We start from the raw sequence: 17,757 nt of genomic DNA on the forward strand, positions 1-17,757 counted from the left end.
GGTGGCTTAAGAGGAAGTATCGGCCAGCTGTAGTCTTCTGTTCTGGGCGAACCTTTCAAGCCAGTCAGTGGGGCGCACCATGTGGGGAGGGGGCTGGGCAGTCCTATTGAGCCCCTTTGTGTGCTGTCCAAAGCGGGAAGAGAGGGTGAGCAGGCATTCCATAGCTCCAGGAAGGAGACTTTTAAAAATGGTCGTCTCCAGGGAAACAATAAATTTAGATACTTAATCCCCACGCACTCCAGTGTAGCCGTCTAAAGATACTGTTCCCGGAATGAAGTAGCGGCGTGTTCAGCCCAGTTACTAGTGATTGTGTTGAGCTATCTATATGGGGTGCGCGAATATACAGGGGCTCTCTAGACACAACATGAAATGTAGGGGGTGACAGTTTTCAACTTCCTCCCGTCTGTGTCTTAAAGAAACTGAGATTTTTATGGTGACTTTAAAAAAGGTACTAACTAAAGATTGCCTTTATTTCTTCCAGGGCGACACTGACCAACCCTTAATTCAGGATATCACTTTTGATTTATATGTTTTCTTGGTTGTAATTCATAAGCCAGGGGTAGAATTTTAAAATAAAAATGCCAGCTACTTGCCACCTACTTCTATTTCAGTGCCTATTTCTTTCAAACTCTCCCAAAACTTAAAAACATACTTGGTATTATCTTGCTACCTACGAATCAACAACCAAATATACCAAATGGACACGTACTATATTAAAAAGGTTGAGTGGAGGTCACGTTTTACCCGATAAGCTACTTCTGGGGCTTTCACTTTTCAAAGCAATCGTATTTAGTATTTACATCCATTGGCTGTATGTTGCTGCTGCAGGGAAGTGTTTTTATAAAGCTAGGTTGGCTAACAGCAGAGATGGAAAATTCCAACTGATTAAAACCGCAGAGGAGGAGAAGCCGCATTTCAGGGTGATTAGCATAGATAGATGCTCAGCCTGCAGGTGCTCTGAATGCTTATCACCTGCCCTCACCTTTACCTGTCTTCCCCACAGAGGTTTACCAGTCCACTAGCACCCTGGGGACATCAGGAAGGTAAACACCTCCTTTCAGGAAGGTGCTCAAAGTCAACTCAGAATCCCTTGACTTCCAAAAAGGCCCTTACTGTTTGTAAAGTATTTTCATTAAAAGTAAATTAAAAACTCAAGATTAAACGATTTCTTGCCTTGTCAGGGCAAAACAGGCAAATGGGAACACTGGCTTCGAACCCACTGATCTTTTTACTAACGTCTCAAATAACAGTACTTTAAAGGCTGTCCCTGAGAAGACAGGACCTGGAAGGACCTGCCCCTGGAAGGATTTGTCCAACAACGTGCGCTGAAAGAGAGCAGGGTTTAAGAAAGAGCCAGGACCCACTGGGGTAGCTTCTCCACTGCTCCAGTTTAGAAGCTAGAGCACATGGGGGACAAGGGACACACTCAGCCCAGAGGTACTGTCAAAACCCTGACTGAAGAATTCACTAACTCACCTGTGCTAAATAGACCTGACAATGAGAAGGCGCACTCACCAGATGGAATTAAAGAGAACCGTAAAAACAATGTAGCTCAAGGTAAGAGAATCATAAAAATAGTGTAGCTCACAGTAAGAAAACCATAAAAACAGTGTAGCTCACACCGTGATAGGAAGCCAGCTTAAATGTTCAGCCAGACTCCGTATTTTCTAAGGAGTCAGTATGTAGATCGGTTGGCCTTAATGAAAAGTCTCTTTACTCTCATGGGACGAGTTCTAAGTGTACAGAGTGGTGAGGGGCAGAGATGTCTGTCACGTCCCTCCCACCCTTTACAGCTTGTATTATTTTGCAGGCTTATCTGCCAACTGGAGAAGTCCCGTTTCACCATAAAGCCCTGTGTCTCTTTAGTTTATCTTCTTCATACAGTCACTTCGGTGGTGATCAACCAGGGAGAAAGAACAGACTTAAACGGAGCTTACCTCACAGAAGAGGGAACTCAGGCACCTTTATTGTCCCCAGTTTCTCTGGATACTTCTGTCCGGTGTGACACACAGCCAAGCTGGCCCACCAACGGGGCTTGGCGGCTTGAGCAGGTGGCACAGAGGCAGCCTCCCGACTGGAGAGGCAGAGCTAAGTCACAGGTGTCTGACACCCAGGCACCTCAGCTCCTGGAACCTGCGCCGTCCTGATTAGCCAAGCACAAAGGCAGTTCGAATTACTGCCCTCTCCCCAGCCAATCGCCTGCCGGCCTGGCTGACAGGAGCAGGCCCCCTGATGTCAGGGACGCCCACTGGCTGGCCAGGACCCACAGCCGCTTTCTACCGTGGCGGAGGGCAGTCGGCTCCACGCACCCCGGAGCTGTTGTCAGAGTTAGAAGCTCTCTCTACCCGCCCCGCCAAAGGCGTCGCCCTAGGGTCCTCTGACCCTCAAACACAATTGTGTGTGCAGCGAGGGCAAAGCCAAGCAAAAGGCACGCGGGGCATGTGTGTGTGTGTGTGTGTGTGTTTGTGTTTGTGTTTATCTTGCCTCTCTTGCCTGATTCTAGACACTCAGGCCCCTATGCAGCTGCTGGAACTCAATTCTTAGTTTTTTACCAGCAAGACTTGCTTACAGAAACTGGTAGCCAGGAAGACACAATCACAAAGAAAGATCTTTTTACAGTCACCATTCTGAATGATAAAGTCCAATGTTGTGGGGGGGAAAAATCACTTCAGACGTGAAAATAGATAAAGCTCCTGGAAGAATGAAAGAGACAGCATACTGCAGTTTTAACCCCAGCAGAGTGAGGCGTTGCATCCCACCTGTGGGCAGAGCTGTTACCCCTAAATTGCAGCCAGCTGAAGGCATTATACTGGAGCCTGAGCCCCTAAAGCAGCAATCTTTTGAGGTTGTATGGCTAGGCAGCCCTTCATTCAAGTATGGTATTTGCCCCAGACTGTAAGGGTCAGTTTAACAGTAACCATAGACACAAAGAAAGAGAGAACAGCACACAGAGAAAACGGGGGTCTAAGTGTGTCTGAGTTTGTGAGTCTGTAAATGGATTCTTATCTGTCTGGGATGCCATGGCGTGTGTGAGTGGGAAGCATGAAATTCACAGACAATCTGAGAACTTCCTTGAAAAAGAATGGGATTAGGATTTGCAGAGTATTTCTTAGGTAAGGAAAAAATTTAAGGAGCACGCACACAGATAGATTACTCCCAGCCCACCCCCACAAAGGACCATTCAGACACGGAGGAAGTCGAAAGTGTCCCCAAGACGGCAGTGTGCTTCACAGAAGAGAAGAAATTCATTTAAAGACTTTCTCTGTAGAGGTAGTCTCTCCAGAAAGCTATTTTTAGCTCTTAACGCGAAATACAAGGATTGAGATGCACGAGGATTACAAAAAGAGGCAACCAGGCAATTCTGATAAAAATCTTATCAGAAAGAGAGCTCCTGATAGACTTTGCATTATAGATGCAGTCTTATTTGAAAACAGTCTTCTGGAGTGGGGGGCAGGTAGCCTAATGATACAATGTTTGTTTAGCATGAGTGAGAAAGACTCTGAGTTGGGGTCCCAGCAAACACACACACATACCCCTTTTCTTTTAGAAAGGCAAAACTGCCAAGTGGTGGTGGCACAGACCTTTAATCCCAGCACTGGGGAGGCAGAGGCAGGTGGATCTCTAAGTTCGAGGCCAACTTGGTCTCCAGAGCGAGTTCCAGGATAGCCGAGGATACATAAAGAAACCCTATCTTAACACTCCCTCCCCACAGCAAAAAGTCAAAACTGTCTTGTTTTCCTCTCCCTATATTAGAGCCTCCCCAAAGGCCACGCACCCCCGAGTCGCATTCCCTTCCTATGCCCGGCCTGCCAGAGTTCAAGATCTTCAATGTGTCCAGCTTAACAACTTCCTGCTGCCAACCGGGACCTCATCTCCAGCTTCAGGGTACAGAAAGACAAATGCTTGGGTCTGACATTCGTCTATCTCCAGCTGCCTTGTAGTGTGGGAACACCATTTCCTCAAACAACAATCTTCACAGGAGAAGAGGAGCTCTGTAGGGGTCAACTCCCAACTCCTTTTTATATCAACAGCCATCCCCTGGCAGTTCCGCATCCCCTGTTCGTCCTGCATCCCCTGGCAGTCCCGCATCCCCTGGTATTCCAGCATCCCCTGACAGTCTGGCATCTTCTGGTAGTCCCGCATCTTCTGGTATGCCCGCATCTCCTGGCAGTCCTGCATCACCTGTTAGTCCTGCATCCCCTGGCAGTCCCGCATCCCCTGGCAGCCCCGCATCCCCTGGCAGTCCCGCATCCCCTGGCAGCCCCGCATCCCCTGGCAGCCCCGCATCCCCTGGCAGTCCTGCATTCTCTGGTGCATCCCCTGGCAGTCCTGCATCCCCTGCTAGTCCTGCATCCCTTGGCAGTCCTGCATTCTCTGGTGCATCCCCTGGCAGTCCTGCATTCTCTGGTGCATCCCCTGCTAGTCCTGCATCCCCTGTTAGTCCCGCATCCCCCCGGCAGTCCCGCATCCCCCAGCAGTCCTGCATCCCCTGGCAGCCCCGCATCCCCTGGCAGTCCTGCACCCCCTGGCAGTCCTGCATTCTCTGGTGCATCCCCTGGCAGTCCCGCATCCCCTAGCAGTCCCACATCCCCTGGCAGTCCTGCTCTGTCCGGCCTAAGCTCACTTGAAATCTTTTCAAGTTCTTTCTGACAATATCCTCAATAGGTTTTTGGTTCCAGGAACTATATATACAGCTCATATCTTCATGGATGCTCTGTCTTAGTAAAAGAAATCTTGGTGAGCTTCTAGGGAAATTGAAACAGGTTTGTAAAACCTCTCTAAATTATGTTGAAGCTCACAAATCATGAGCTGAGTAAGCAAACCATTGTGGCATCTACAATGAATTGATGCTGATGCTTGAGGTGTGGCTACATGGTTGAGTGTTTGCTTAGCATTTGTGAGATTCTGGGCTAAGTCTTCAGTGGGGGTGTGGGGGTGCCTAGTCACAGAATGAGACTGTAGCATGTGATCTCTGATGATTTGCATGTGGTTAAACCTGTAGCTTACCACAACTGCAACGATGCCTACAGTGATGATGTCACATTCTCAAATCTTCATTAAAATGCTGTAATTGTTAGTCCAACCTTATAGATGAGAGGCTGAGTAACCTGTCAATCATTCTACAGCATGCAATGGAACAAGAGGGACAGGCAGATCTAGCCTTTGGGAGATGATCCCAAGGCCCACCCTTCAGCCACCACTCTCAAGGATGGAGGTTTTGACATTCACTAGCGAATATCAAATTTCAGTTTCTTTTCCTCTGAAATGGACACACACCTATCTGATTTGGGAACTGAAGCTGATAACATCAGTAATCCACTCAGCATAGTGCCTGGCCCGTGGGAAGAGCTCGGGGTTCCCTGAGAGAAACAGTTACTCTCCCCCACTCTCACCACAACCTGAATTGAGGCAGTAGAGTGTATTTCTTCACTCAGTAGTCAGGTAGTTGTTGCTCACAGGCAGAAGGACAAGAGGCCTAGGGTCCTCCTGTCTGGCAACTATGTGGCTGCTACAGTCTGTGTGTCCCTCAGGGCCTGTGTGTTAGCTGCTCTGTCTTCAGTGGGATGGTCCTGGTGGTGGTAGAGCCTTGAGGAAGACTCTAACGGTCTAAAGCAATGGACTGAGTCACTGGGAACAAGTCAGCGGCAGAACAAGAAAAAGTCACTTGAACAAGTCACTTACCATGTCTCATTCACACTCTGCCTCATTCTTGGAGGGTCCTGGCCCAGCACATCACCACGCACCCTCCCAGGCCAATATTTGTGCTGAAGACGGACTTAAAGACAATATGCTTGATGAGATTTTGACACAATATGATGTTTTTTATCCTTTTCTCTAAAACCTAGTAGCCCCTCGACTCTGGCACATTCTGTTTTCCTAACAAACCCAAGGACGGGAGGGTTTCATGTTACCCTGCTGCTGCCCATGACAAACAGCCTCAGACGGGGATTTTCCTTAATGGTTTGCACACGTCCCTGCAGAGTGCTTGTTTGGAATTAACGCACAAAACACAAGACTGGTTTCTTTCTCCTCGCTGGCTGTTCTTAACACTGTCACCTTTCTGGAGGTGTTGGGGACAGAGGGATTTTGTAGTAAGGTCAATCTGGTTGCCTATTTGAGTCCTCCTTACCGAATATTCATGACATATTCTCAAAGCTCCGAACAGTCCCTCCGTAGGTTTTGGAAAATGAGAAGTTTGTCCTTAATACTCTCGGGAGGAATGTAAGGAATTTTATGAATGGAGGAGGCAGACAGAGCCTCTTGGCATCTGACCTGAGCTGCTTTGCCTGGAGCCCTCGCCCACGTCCAACATGCTGTGCCCGGGGCACACGTACCTGTGCATGCTGTATGTTCTCTCTGTTGCCCCTCTCACAAGAGTGTCTGCTCCGGGAGGACAAGCATGCTTGCTTGCTTAGTTTCTTGCTTTTGTTTTTTTAAATCACGGTTGAGTCCCAAGAACATATAACAATAGCTGGCATAAATTAGATGCTTATTCAGTAGATTAAACTTTATAAAATCATGGAAAAGATTCAAAAACTGGTACTTTTCATATCTCACTTATAGAATTCACAGTGCATTGTGTGTGTGTTTGTGTGTGCATGCATATATGTTGTACATGTGGATGCTCACACATGTGCATGTGTATGCATGTAGAGGCAAGAAGCCTATGTCCAGAATCTTCCGTGATTTCTCTCTACCTTCCTCTTTATTAAATCATTTATCTCACTGAACCCGATGAGTTCCTGAGATCATACCCATCTCTGTCTCATACCCCCAGCACTGGGATCACAGATGAGGAAGTTTTCCATAGAAACTAAATGTGTCCCACTTTGGTGACAGGGCCTTTACCAACTCAGCCACCTCCCAAGCTCCTAGTATCTTTGGGAGACAGAAAGAATCATGTAGAATGGGTCACAGTCGTGAGGGTGGCAATGGACACAGGGATGACGATGTGCAGTCGAGAAACATCTTCAGGACAAAACCATGTAGCTTTCAGAATCAGTTTAGTGCAGCATCGTGAATGCCCACCTGCAGGCTCCAGGCTGAAAGGGACCTGAGCAGTAAGCTGAGAGGAACCAGATGAGCTTACTTTGCCTCTCCTAGTCCATTTTCCTTTAATATCATAGGACACTGGGCTTGTTGGAGAACTCCAGAGCATCTCAAGGAGTCAGATTTTCCAGGCTGCTCTGGGGGAGTGAACTCTTTGGCTTATTAGTGCACCTTTGCACTTGAGTGAGCATTTTTTTATGTCAATATGAAGGCACCTCAGCACTAACAAGGTTGATGAGATAATGTGTAGATGCTGAGTAAGGCCAAAGTACCACTCCTTCCCTGTCTAATAATTATAGGACACGTACTACTGATAGCACAGAAATCAAAAGGCGTATTTCTCACTGCTGACATAAGTCATCACAGTCTGGTGACTATTTAGTTTTATTTTGCCTCAGGGCTCCTGACCCAAAGCAACCATGCCCTCCCTATTCTTCACTCTCTGTTCATATTCTGCAATTCTTAGGAAAATCAAGGAACTTTCCGCACAAGAATGTTAGTGACCAGAAGGTGGCAAGCAAAGGCATTGAACTGCTATCCCCTCGAAGTCCCGACATCCCAGATGGGAAAGTCAGGTTGCGGTTAGTGCGAAGAATTGGGGTAAAAGAAACACACTTAGGTTCACACTTAGTGCTATGGATGAAAGCCTGTGTAAAAACAGCAGCACAGAATAAGCCTACAACATCACTAAAACAAGCAAGGTGTAAAAACAGTAGAACACCTTAGTCCCTCTGACATGCGTTCTTGATTATTCCTAGGGAACTTACTCCATATCAAAGGACATGAAGTACTTAGCAGAGCTTTGGTTTCTGTTTGTTTTGAGACGGTGTCTCACATAACCTAGGCTGGCCTCAGACTCACTGCACAGCTGATGAGGGCCTTGAACTTCTGATCCATTTGCTTCTGCCTCCAAGCGCTGCAATCACAAGTGTTGCCATACCAGTTTGTGTGATGCTGGGGACTAAACCACGGCTTTGTGCACACTAGGTAAGGACTCGACCAGCTGATCTATGTCTCCAACCCCGAATTTTGTTTATCAATAACTCTACACGGAAGCTGAGCAGCCCGATTTTCAACTATATACTCTGCAAACACTAATACACATGCTGGGTATGCTCTCTGAAACTCGGGGGAGTTTCGGGGTGCTGGAATTCCCCTTGGTGTGACTATGCCTGTCTCTCTGAACCCAACTATCAGTAGAGTACAACAGCTTTGTGGCGCCAACCAGCAGTGAGGAGAGAGATTGTCAAGCCATTAGCCTGATGATAATTTGCTAAAATACAACCTGCTTCAAATCATTGAAACTGACATGGAAGAGCATTTCCCCTCAACTCTCCCAGCATACACCTCGTGCTGCAGTTCAGTGGGAGACAGGCAGTCGGAACCACCGTGAAGCTAGGAAACCACTGTACCTTTAAAAAAAAAAATGTATTAACAAGTTAGACAAAAAGCTCCATGGAAACTCTCCAGGAGAATGGAGCAAGGAGTGGACAGGTACTGGAGAAATGGATCAACACATTTGAGCACTGATCCCAGAGGATCAGGGTTCAATTCCCCACATGGCAGCTCACCACCTTCTATAACATCAGTTCCAGAGGATCCGGCACCTTCTTCTGGCCTCTGAGGGCACCAGGTGTAGACACAGACAAAACATTCACATGCAGAAAATAATCAAAGATTTTGCTGTTGCTTTATAAAGAAAGGAGAAGAGAGACCCCCTGAGCTCGAAGACAACAAGCTGGGAGAAAGTAAGACAATCAAAAAGAGATGAAGATAAAATAATAGTTAGAGCGCCAGTGGGATTCCAGGATATACTCAACAGTCTGAGAAGACCAAATCAAGGAGTGATAGGAGAAGAAGAAGCTCTTTCCAGCAGCGGAGAATACATTTGTAAAAGCATGGTAACAGAAAATTTCCTAGAATTAGAAAAGGAGATGCCAGTTCCAGATACAAGGAGCACTGAGGACATCGAAAAGACAAGACCAGGAAGAACCTCCCCTCATCACACTACAGTTAGCACACTGCATGTGCAGAGCAAGGAGAATATTGGCAGCAGAAAGAGTGCTCTTAACTACTGAGCCGTCTCTCCAGCCCTAAATACACAGATCTCAATAATAACCCTGAATATTGCTGGTCTGAATTCCCCAACCAAAACACACTGATGAACAGATTGGATTAAAAAGCAAAAACAATCTATTTGCTGTTTCCAAGACATATACCACACCACAAAATATAGACACCTCCTCCTGGTGAGAGGATGGAGAAATAACCCCCAGGTGAATAGACCTAGTGAACAAGCAGGTGTCACTGTTCTCAGATGTGACAAAATAGACTCCAAATCAAAATGAGGGAGAGGAGACATAGAGTCACTTCATATTGGTTCCGAGAACAATCAGAGGACACTACAATTCTAAATGCATAAACCCCGTGAGGAGGTGAAAACAATTTCATAAAACAAATACTATTAGGTGTCATTACATATTGACCCTAGCATAGTGCTAGTGTGTGACTTCATACCCCACTCTCACAAGCAGGTCTTCCTGACAAAAAGCAGAGAAAAAATATGAGTTCTATGTTATGATAGATCAAATAGACTTAACATAAATCCGCAGAACATTCTATCTAAACACTGCAGAATACACATTTTTCTCAGCATCCCTTGGAACCTTCTTTAAAATAGATTATACATTAATAGATTAGTATATAAAGCAATTTTTGAAAAACCAATCTGTTTCTTTATTTTCTATTTGATCACAATGGAATAAGCCTACCAGTCAGCAGCAGGAGAAATCCTAGAAAGTACACAAACTCCCAGAGTTTATCCAGCACACTATTGAATGATGAAGGGCTCCTTGAAAATTTAATAAAATAAAGTTCAAAACTCCTAGAATCAAATGAAAAGGAAAACACAATATGGCAGAATCTATGGAATATAATAAAAACAATCCTAACAGGAGAGTTTGTAGTCTAAATGCCTACATTAGGAAATCTGAGAAGCTGCAAATAAATGACCTAATAATATATCTTAAAGTCCCATAAGAAGAGAAACAAACCAAATCCCAAATCAGCAGATGGAAAGAAATTATTTAAATTAGGGAAGAAATTAATGAAATGGAAATGACAATAACTTCACAGCACTGGAAGGTATCATGCCTGCCAGTCTTACCCAACTGTGAACCCTGGTCGACAATAACAACCAGTCTGCCAAGATGTGCCCACTGGTGCATTAGTGGCACAAACATCATGGGCATAACCAACTGCCTTCCTGGTTGCATTTAAGGCCCACTCCACAAGATGAAACCCATACCTGGCACCATTATTGGGCTAAAAATCTATGACTGAACAGGTCACAGGCCCTAGAGGAGAACCTATTACTATCATGCTGCTAAATGGACATAGTAGTAAACTCACAATTACTTATTGTGATATGATAGTATGGATCTTGGTCTATTATTACAAATTTAAGGTCAATTTTGTTACTATATATATATATATATATGCTCATTTAAGTTATTGTGTTTGTACAGCTCATTTAAAAATGTAACATATAATTAAAAATTATAGATTAATAGATAGTCATTTATAATAGTCAAACTTTGTAGTCATATTAGTTAGATTTTCTAGATATATAGAGATATATTTAAATTAGATAATCTTCAACACTTCAAAGACCTACAGAATTCTTAAATTGTTTTAAGAACTTGGACTTTTCTCAACAGTGAGACATGTCTACTTTGGGTGGCACCAATCTACTTCAGAGAATTTAGTGGGCACTGAAGAAATTTGTAGAATTTGCCTTCAATGTGATAAGGCTAGCCATTTTGGGCAAGAAACTGCTCTTGCCTGGATTGCTTAAATGGTATACTATATGACCTGAACATGCAGGACCCATAGAAAAGTGACTGCTGGACTTTCCAAAAGAAGGGATGGTCCTTCAGGGTTCTGGCTTCACAGAATAAATTGCTAGACATTCTGCAGGACAGAAAGCAACTGACAAACTGCCAGTACAAGGCAGAACAAATTTTCAAACTTCCTGCTTCACTGAAAAGTCTGTCAGATTCTATGGGCCTGTAGGCTGAAGAAGGATTCCCCAATGTTACAAAAGAACTTTGAGTGACTGTCCAGGCAGTGAGATATCTCTGTCAATTTTAGGATTTTGGAAGTTGCTTACAATGCCTTTCCTGTTTACTTAGGTAATATTATATCATTCTGGGGTCTTTGATGGAGTTGAAGACTAGATAGTTATAGTTTTCCTTAGTTATGATAAAAGTAAATTAAATATGAAATTTTAGTCTCACAAAGAAATATTGCAACAGTAATTCTTGCTTTATACCTGTTTTGTTATATGTAATTTTACTATGGTAAAGTTAAAACCTTTCATTTTATTTAGATGGGAAAGGGAGATGATGTGGGATTCCCCTCTGTATACTGTGAGTATGTTTTATTACCACTAGTTAATGAATAAAGTTGTTTTGGTCAATGACTTAGCAGAGCAAAGCCAGGCGGGAAATCCAAACAGAAATGAGAGAAAGTAGGTGGGGTCAGAGAGATGTCATTAGCTGCCAAAGGAGTAGGACAGGCCAGAACCTTACCACGGGTAAGCCACAGCCTTGTCGTGACACACAGATTAATAAAAATGGGTTAATTTAAGGTGTAAGAGTTAGCTAGGAATACTCCTAAACTATTGGCCAAGAAATGTTGTAATTAGTATAGTTTCTGTGTGATTATTCAGGTCTGGGCACCAGGAAAACTAAAGTACAGTCTTTGTTTACAGAGTTGCCATGGATACTGGGCATGGTGGTGTATGCCTTTAATCTCAGGTACTCAGGAGGCAGAGATAGGAGGATTTCTGTGAGTTTGAAGCCAGCCTGATCTACAGAGTGAGTTCCAGGACAGCCAGGATTAGGACTACACAGAGAAACCCTGTCTCAAAAAACCAAAACCAAACAAACCCATAATAATTATTGCCATGGTTATGGTATCTCTTCATAGCAAAAGAAACTCTAACTAAGACAGATGGTCTGTGCAGAAGAATAGATTAAATTTAGGAAAATTCCACATTTTCTTGTACATCTAGCTTGTTCTGTATGCTAGTTAGCTTTCCACTGCTGTGACAAAATCTTCGGGCAAATTGTGTGCATAGATGTGATCTCAACAGGAGTCTGTACAGTGGGAAGGGGAAGCAGGGAGAGAAGGGCTTTAAGGCAACTTTGAGGCCAGTGGTCACAGGAAGATACAGAGAAGAGCTGCTTATCTGTGGCATCCAGGAAGTAGAGAGCCGTGAAGGGATATGATCTTCAAAGGCACACCCCAGTGACCTACTTCCTCCAGCTAGATCCCACTTCCTAGTGGCATTTTCAGCCATGAATTTTTAATGGCAAACAGGATGGATACCCAATCACCTATCAACAGTGCCATCATCTGGGACTAAGCCTCCAACACAGTCTTTTTGGGGACACTTCACTGGGGTACACGATGCAATGAGGGTGCAGACGTATTTTCACACACACACACACACACACACACACACACACACACACACACACACACACACAAAGAGATTCCCTATTTATTTGAAATTCAAAAGTTATTCTTATTTGCCAAATCTGACAACCTCACTTGTAATCTACAAGTCCATGATTACAGGGGATGATGGGTCATTCTTCTTTCAGGTCCCTCTTCCTCCTGCTGTTTACCCCAGCCCCAAATCTTAATCATGTTACGGTCTCAACATTGTGCTAAATGAAGACAATGACTAGATCTAAACCCAGTCTTGGTTGGATTTTTGGCTTGTGCTAATATTTCAGTAAGTTTGGGTGGCAGAGGAAATGGAGTTCAGGATAGTCCTTCCTTGCGACAGTCCACAGAGGTACAAAGTCACACCCTGACACTGAGCTGAGAGAGCCGGACCCGGGATATGTCAATCACTGTTTCCCAAAACGTTCAAGATTCATGATGATTTTCCTTGGAATCATCACAGCATCTTTTTAAATTATTTCCAAAATTATGAAATGAGCCCTTTTACCTCCACTATCAGGATGTCTGAGACCCCTTTATTCTTCTATGGCCTACCTCCACTGCCACTGAGGGCTGCAGCTGACAGCTCTGCCAGCAGGCCTGAGAAGTCTGAGTCACACAACAAGCTCCCCAAACACAGCCAACACCCAGGCTGACCCGGTCAGAGCCAGCCTTTGAGTTCACTTTCTGCCTGCTTTGAAGGTTGCTTCAATGACAGGACCCACTTACCCACACACAGATATAGGACATATCTTTCTATACACAGATAATACCAACCAATTTGTCACTGAAATTATACTATGGGCACTTATTTCTTTATGGAGAAATATTGATCACCCTCAAAAATGCATTTGAAAATACAGATAGGGCTAGCTAGGAATTCAGGCACAAAGCCCTGGGTTCAGTCCCCAGTATTACTTAAAATGAGTGTGTAGCACACCACTGTAGTCCTGGCACTGGGTGGTAAGGGTGGGGGATCTAAAGATTAAGATCATTCTTGCCAACATACTGAGTCAGAGTTGAACCTGGACTACTTGAAACCCCTCTCCCAAGTGTGTGTGTGTGTGTGTGTGTGTGTGTGTGTGTGTGTGTGTCGGTGTCAGATATATACATATATCTGAGTATGTGCGGGATAGCGTTTCTCATCCTCACTTTAAGTTAGTATAAGATTGTACTACTTTCAAGAGATTTCTACTATTTTTTACCCTGTTGGTTCAGGGGAAAGCAAGAAATGAGACAGAAAGGTTTGGGGTATGAAACAAGAAAGCAATAGCTCTGAAAGAACAATTTGGAGTAGCAGAGACTTAGAGGAGGCAGCAGAAACAAAGTGAAGAAGCCAAGAATTTGGGGAACAGGTAGTAACAATCTATAAAGACAAACACCTCTGCCTTCAGGAGCAGGGCTAGGTCTGAGGGAGTGAGGCCTTCAGGAGCAGGGCTAGGCCTGAGGGAGTGAGGCCTTCAGAAGCAGGGCTAGGCCTGAGGGAGTGAGGCCTTCAGGAGCAGGGCTAGGCCTGAGGGAGTGAGGCCTTCAGAAGCAGGGCTAGGCCTGAGGGAGTGAGGCCTTCAGGAGCAGGGCTAGGCCTGAGGGAGTGAGGCCTTCAGAAGCAGGGCTAGGCCCGAGGGAGTGAGGCCTTCAGAAGCAGGACTAGGTTTGAAGGAGTGAGGCCTTCAGGAGCAGGACTAGGTTTGAGGGAGTGAGGCCTTCAGGAGCAGGACTAGGTTTGAGGGAGTGAGGCCTTCAGGAGCAGGGCTAGGCCTGAGAGAGTGAGGCCTTCAGGAGCAGGGCTAGGCCTGAGGGAGTGCAGCCTTCCAGGTACAAGGGCTAAGCCTGAGACAGCCCAGTTTTCAGAAGCAGGGCTAGACATAAGCGGGTGCAGCCTTCTAGGGGCTAGGGGAAAGAAATGAGAAAATCTCACTGGAAGTCTTCAATATTCTATTATGATACAATGATTACACTAATATAATAAAGAGATATCTAAGATTTCCAGAATACTTTTTAAAATTTCCAGAACAAACTGTGACTGGAATCAGGCCATAGGATTTTGTTCAGCTTTACTCTAGGAGGAAGTATGGGAGAAAATGATGCGCCCAGTATCCACACCCTGCCCTACTCCCTTCTGTAGGTTGCTTCCTCCATCTTTGTTTTTATTGGCCTGCCGACCTGTTCCCATTAAACAGGCAGGACTAGATAGCAAGGCTAATTTACTTAAGGCGATGCAAATCAACCTGCCAAGGAAAACAAAGGTCCAGTCTGTGCTGTTTTCAGAGGAAAACAAAGGAAAACAAAGGAAAGTGAGTGTGTGGGTCACCTGGAGCCTGGAGTTGGTTCAAGGTTGTGCAAGAGCAGAAAACCTGCCCACAGACAGGCGGACCAACTTGCGCTTTGTGTCTAAGCTAAGTTAAAAACACGTTTTCACTGCTCTTCTGAGATTAGTGTGGAAGCTCATTTTGTTTTGTTATTTGAATTTTCGTTGTTTTTTTTTTTTTTTTTTTAATTTAACAGGGTCTCACAATGTAACCCTGGCTAGTCTGGAACCCAGTATGTAAACCAGGCTGGCTTTGAACCCACAGAGACCCACTCCAGACCTCTGGAGGGCTGGGATTAAAGATATGCTCTATTACCTCCAGTTTAAGACTTAGTTTTAAGTGCTTATTTGAACTATGTATTGAGAATGTCTGGCTAATATATTAATCAAGATTGATTTCTGTAAGCAATATTGTAAGTTTGATCCAAAATAATTTACTTCTTCAGAAAGCAGTTTGAAGCTTAAGAAGTTGAGTGTGTGGCGGTCCGGTCCAGACACTTCATATATATTCCATGTCAAGGGCCTCTCTCTTTTGCCCTCACTTGTTGAAATTTAGAATGTTAATTTCAAAACTTTTTCTAATACAATCTCTGCAGTCTAAATATTTAAGGGCTAGGGAGGGAGAGATGCAGATTACTAGATAAAAAGAAAAAAACCTCGCTGGAGAGAGGGCTTAGTGGTTAAGAGCAGCCACTGCCCTTCCAGATGACCTGGGTTCAGTTCCCAGACCAGGCCAGCTAAAAAACACCCGTGACGCCAGTTCCAGGGTTCTGATACCCTCTTCTAGCCTCTTGTGGCCTTGCATGCTTGCACACACACGCATGTGCACACACACATATAAACACACATACACACATAAATAAACTTAATTTCTTTTTTCAAAAAAGAAAAGATCAATTTCAGACTCTTCTGAAAATATCATAGCAAAGAATGAGTAAGACCTTTCTGAGCATTTTATATTGACAGGTTCCTAAACTAGCGTAGCCGCTAGATGATATCCAATAAGCCTACAAACTGGCAAGAGCAGACACATAAGATAGATTACACAAACAAAGTGAAAACCGTGGCTCTTAAATTCCTGAACACGAGCTCATTTTTAACTCGAGGGATCTCATGGACTGATACAGGGGTTCTGACCTCCGCCCTGACGGAGTGGGGTGGAGTGGGGGACAGTGATGGAGGGGAGCTGGAGCACACGGTAGAGGTTGAAAGGGCTCCCAGATCCAAACACCACTGCTGGGGAAGAGCTGGTGCCTAGGGATCACGGCCCTCCACCCCACGGTGGATTTGACCAAGAATTCCCACAGCCTCCTGTGGGTCCTCATGCCTCATCAAGTGAGCCCTGTTGTGGAGGCCTCAGAAGTAAATCTGTGTAAATACAGCGAACAGGAGGCCATTCCTGCTCAGTGACCTGCATCAGAGAGGTCTAATTTTAGAAACTTCTGCTGCCCGCCGTGCCCTTGGAAAGAGGGCCAGCTACAAACACTTGGTATTTCAAGGAAAAATAAAGCGACACCCAGATAAAACCCACAGCGTTTGGGTTGTGTTCTCAAACGGCGATGAACAGATCCAGGAAAGCGAAGAGTGCTCCCCGGTCCCTGACCAACGCTCAGTTTTTGAATTTTGAACTTTCCTTGCGCAGCAGGGGCCAGAAGAATCATCACACTACTTTCTGAAAATAAGTCTGGGGTCGCGCATGCAGACACGGATCCATGCTTTGCATCTTCTGTGGGCCAAGAAAAGGACAGAGTCCTCAAGGCTGCAGACTGCAGGCCTTACTCTCTTTGGCAAGTCTGTTAAACACAGGCTTCCTGAGCTTGTTTTGGGCAATTACGGTGCAGTACATGAGACACTTGCTGCAAGCCTAGGGACCTGAGTGAGGTCACCAGAATGAATGTCAAGATGGAAAGAGAGAACTGACTCCACAAAATGACCCTTGGAGCTCTGCACTGTGCTTGGTGCATGCGCCCCCCCCCCACGTCCTCCTTCATACACACACACACACACACACACACACACACACACGACAGTGACGATGATAAACGGGCTTCCTGCCAGAGTCTCTTTTCCAGAGGATACCAGAGCTGAACTATATTAAAGTACAACTGATGACTTTGGAAAGAGGACATTCTAGACAGATTTTTTTTTTTACTGCAATATTTTTTGCTAATTAGTTGGGAATATTATGCACACATACGATGTCTTTTGATTATACTTCCCCCTACTCCTCCCCTACTTCTCCCCTAATTCCTCCTGGATCAGAACCCCTACCCCAACACATCCCAACTCCCTCCCCGCCAGCTCTGTGTTTTTGTTGTTGTTGTTGTTTTAAAGCCACTGGGTCCAGCTGTACTGCTCATAAAGAGTTGTGGAGGGTATGAGGTTATCCACTGGAAGACAGTCCATCCACCAGGGGCCTTAACAGAAACTGATTCTCCCTCCCTCAGGAGCCATCAACAGTTCCTCAGCCAGGAGTAGGGCCTCAGAAGCCCCTCCCCACGACCTGCTGGAACACTGACTGGTTTGGCCTTGCGGAGACCTTGTGCCGGCAGCCCAGCGACTGTGAGATCACGTGTGGGGGTCCAGTCATGTCCAGAAGACACTATCCTCCCCAGTCCTCCCCAGCCTCTGGCTCTGAAAATCTTTCTGCTCTTTGTTTCCAAAATATTGAGGGGAGCAGGTATGATGTACCAGTCCCATTTTCGGCTGAGCACTCAGTACCTTGGCCGGTCCATGAGTTTCAGTGATAGCCGCTATCCACTGAGCATGCAAGCACGTGTATGCGTGCACATACACACACACACACACACACACACACACACACACACACACACACACACACACAAATGCTTCTTCAGTGAGGCCTGGGAGTTGCACTAATC

General features: G+C 45.2%; 1 protein-coding gene across 4 annotated transcripts in view; it reads right to left on the bottom strand.

The window, feature by feature from the left end:
- Shroom3 (shroom family member 3) overlaps window positions 1-17,757 on the bottom strand; it is a 288,498-nt gene that overhangs the window by 148,720 nt on the left and 122,021 nt on the right. For 2 of the 4 annotated variants that reach the window (XM_085691628.2, XM_085691630.2), the window contains exon 1: window positions 1,938-2,137. The exons of the other annotated variants lie outside the window; for them this stretch is intronic. The gene's annotated coding sequence lies outside the window, so the exon portion shown is untranslated. Of the gene's footprint in view, window positions 1-1,937; window positions 2,138-17,757 lie in introns of those variants that run through there. 4 annotated transcript variants of the gene reach the window in all.

This window comes from Myodes glareolus, chromosome 8 (assembly GCF_982192425.1).
Source record: "Myodes glareolus chromosome 8, mMyoGla1.1, whole genome shotgun sequence".
NCBI classification, from domain to species: domain Eukaryota; kingdom Metazoa; phylum Chordata; class Mammalia; order Rodentia; family Cricetidae; genus Myodes; species Myodes glareolus.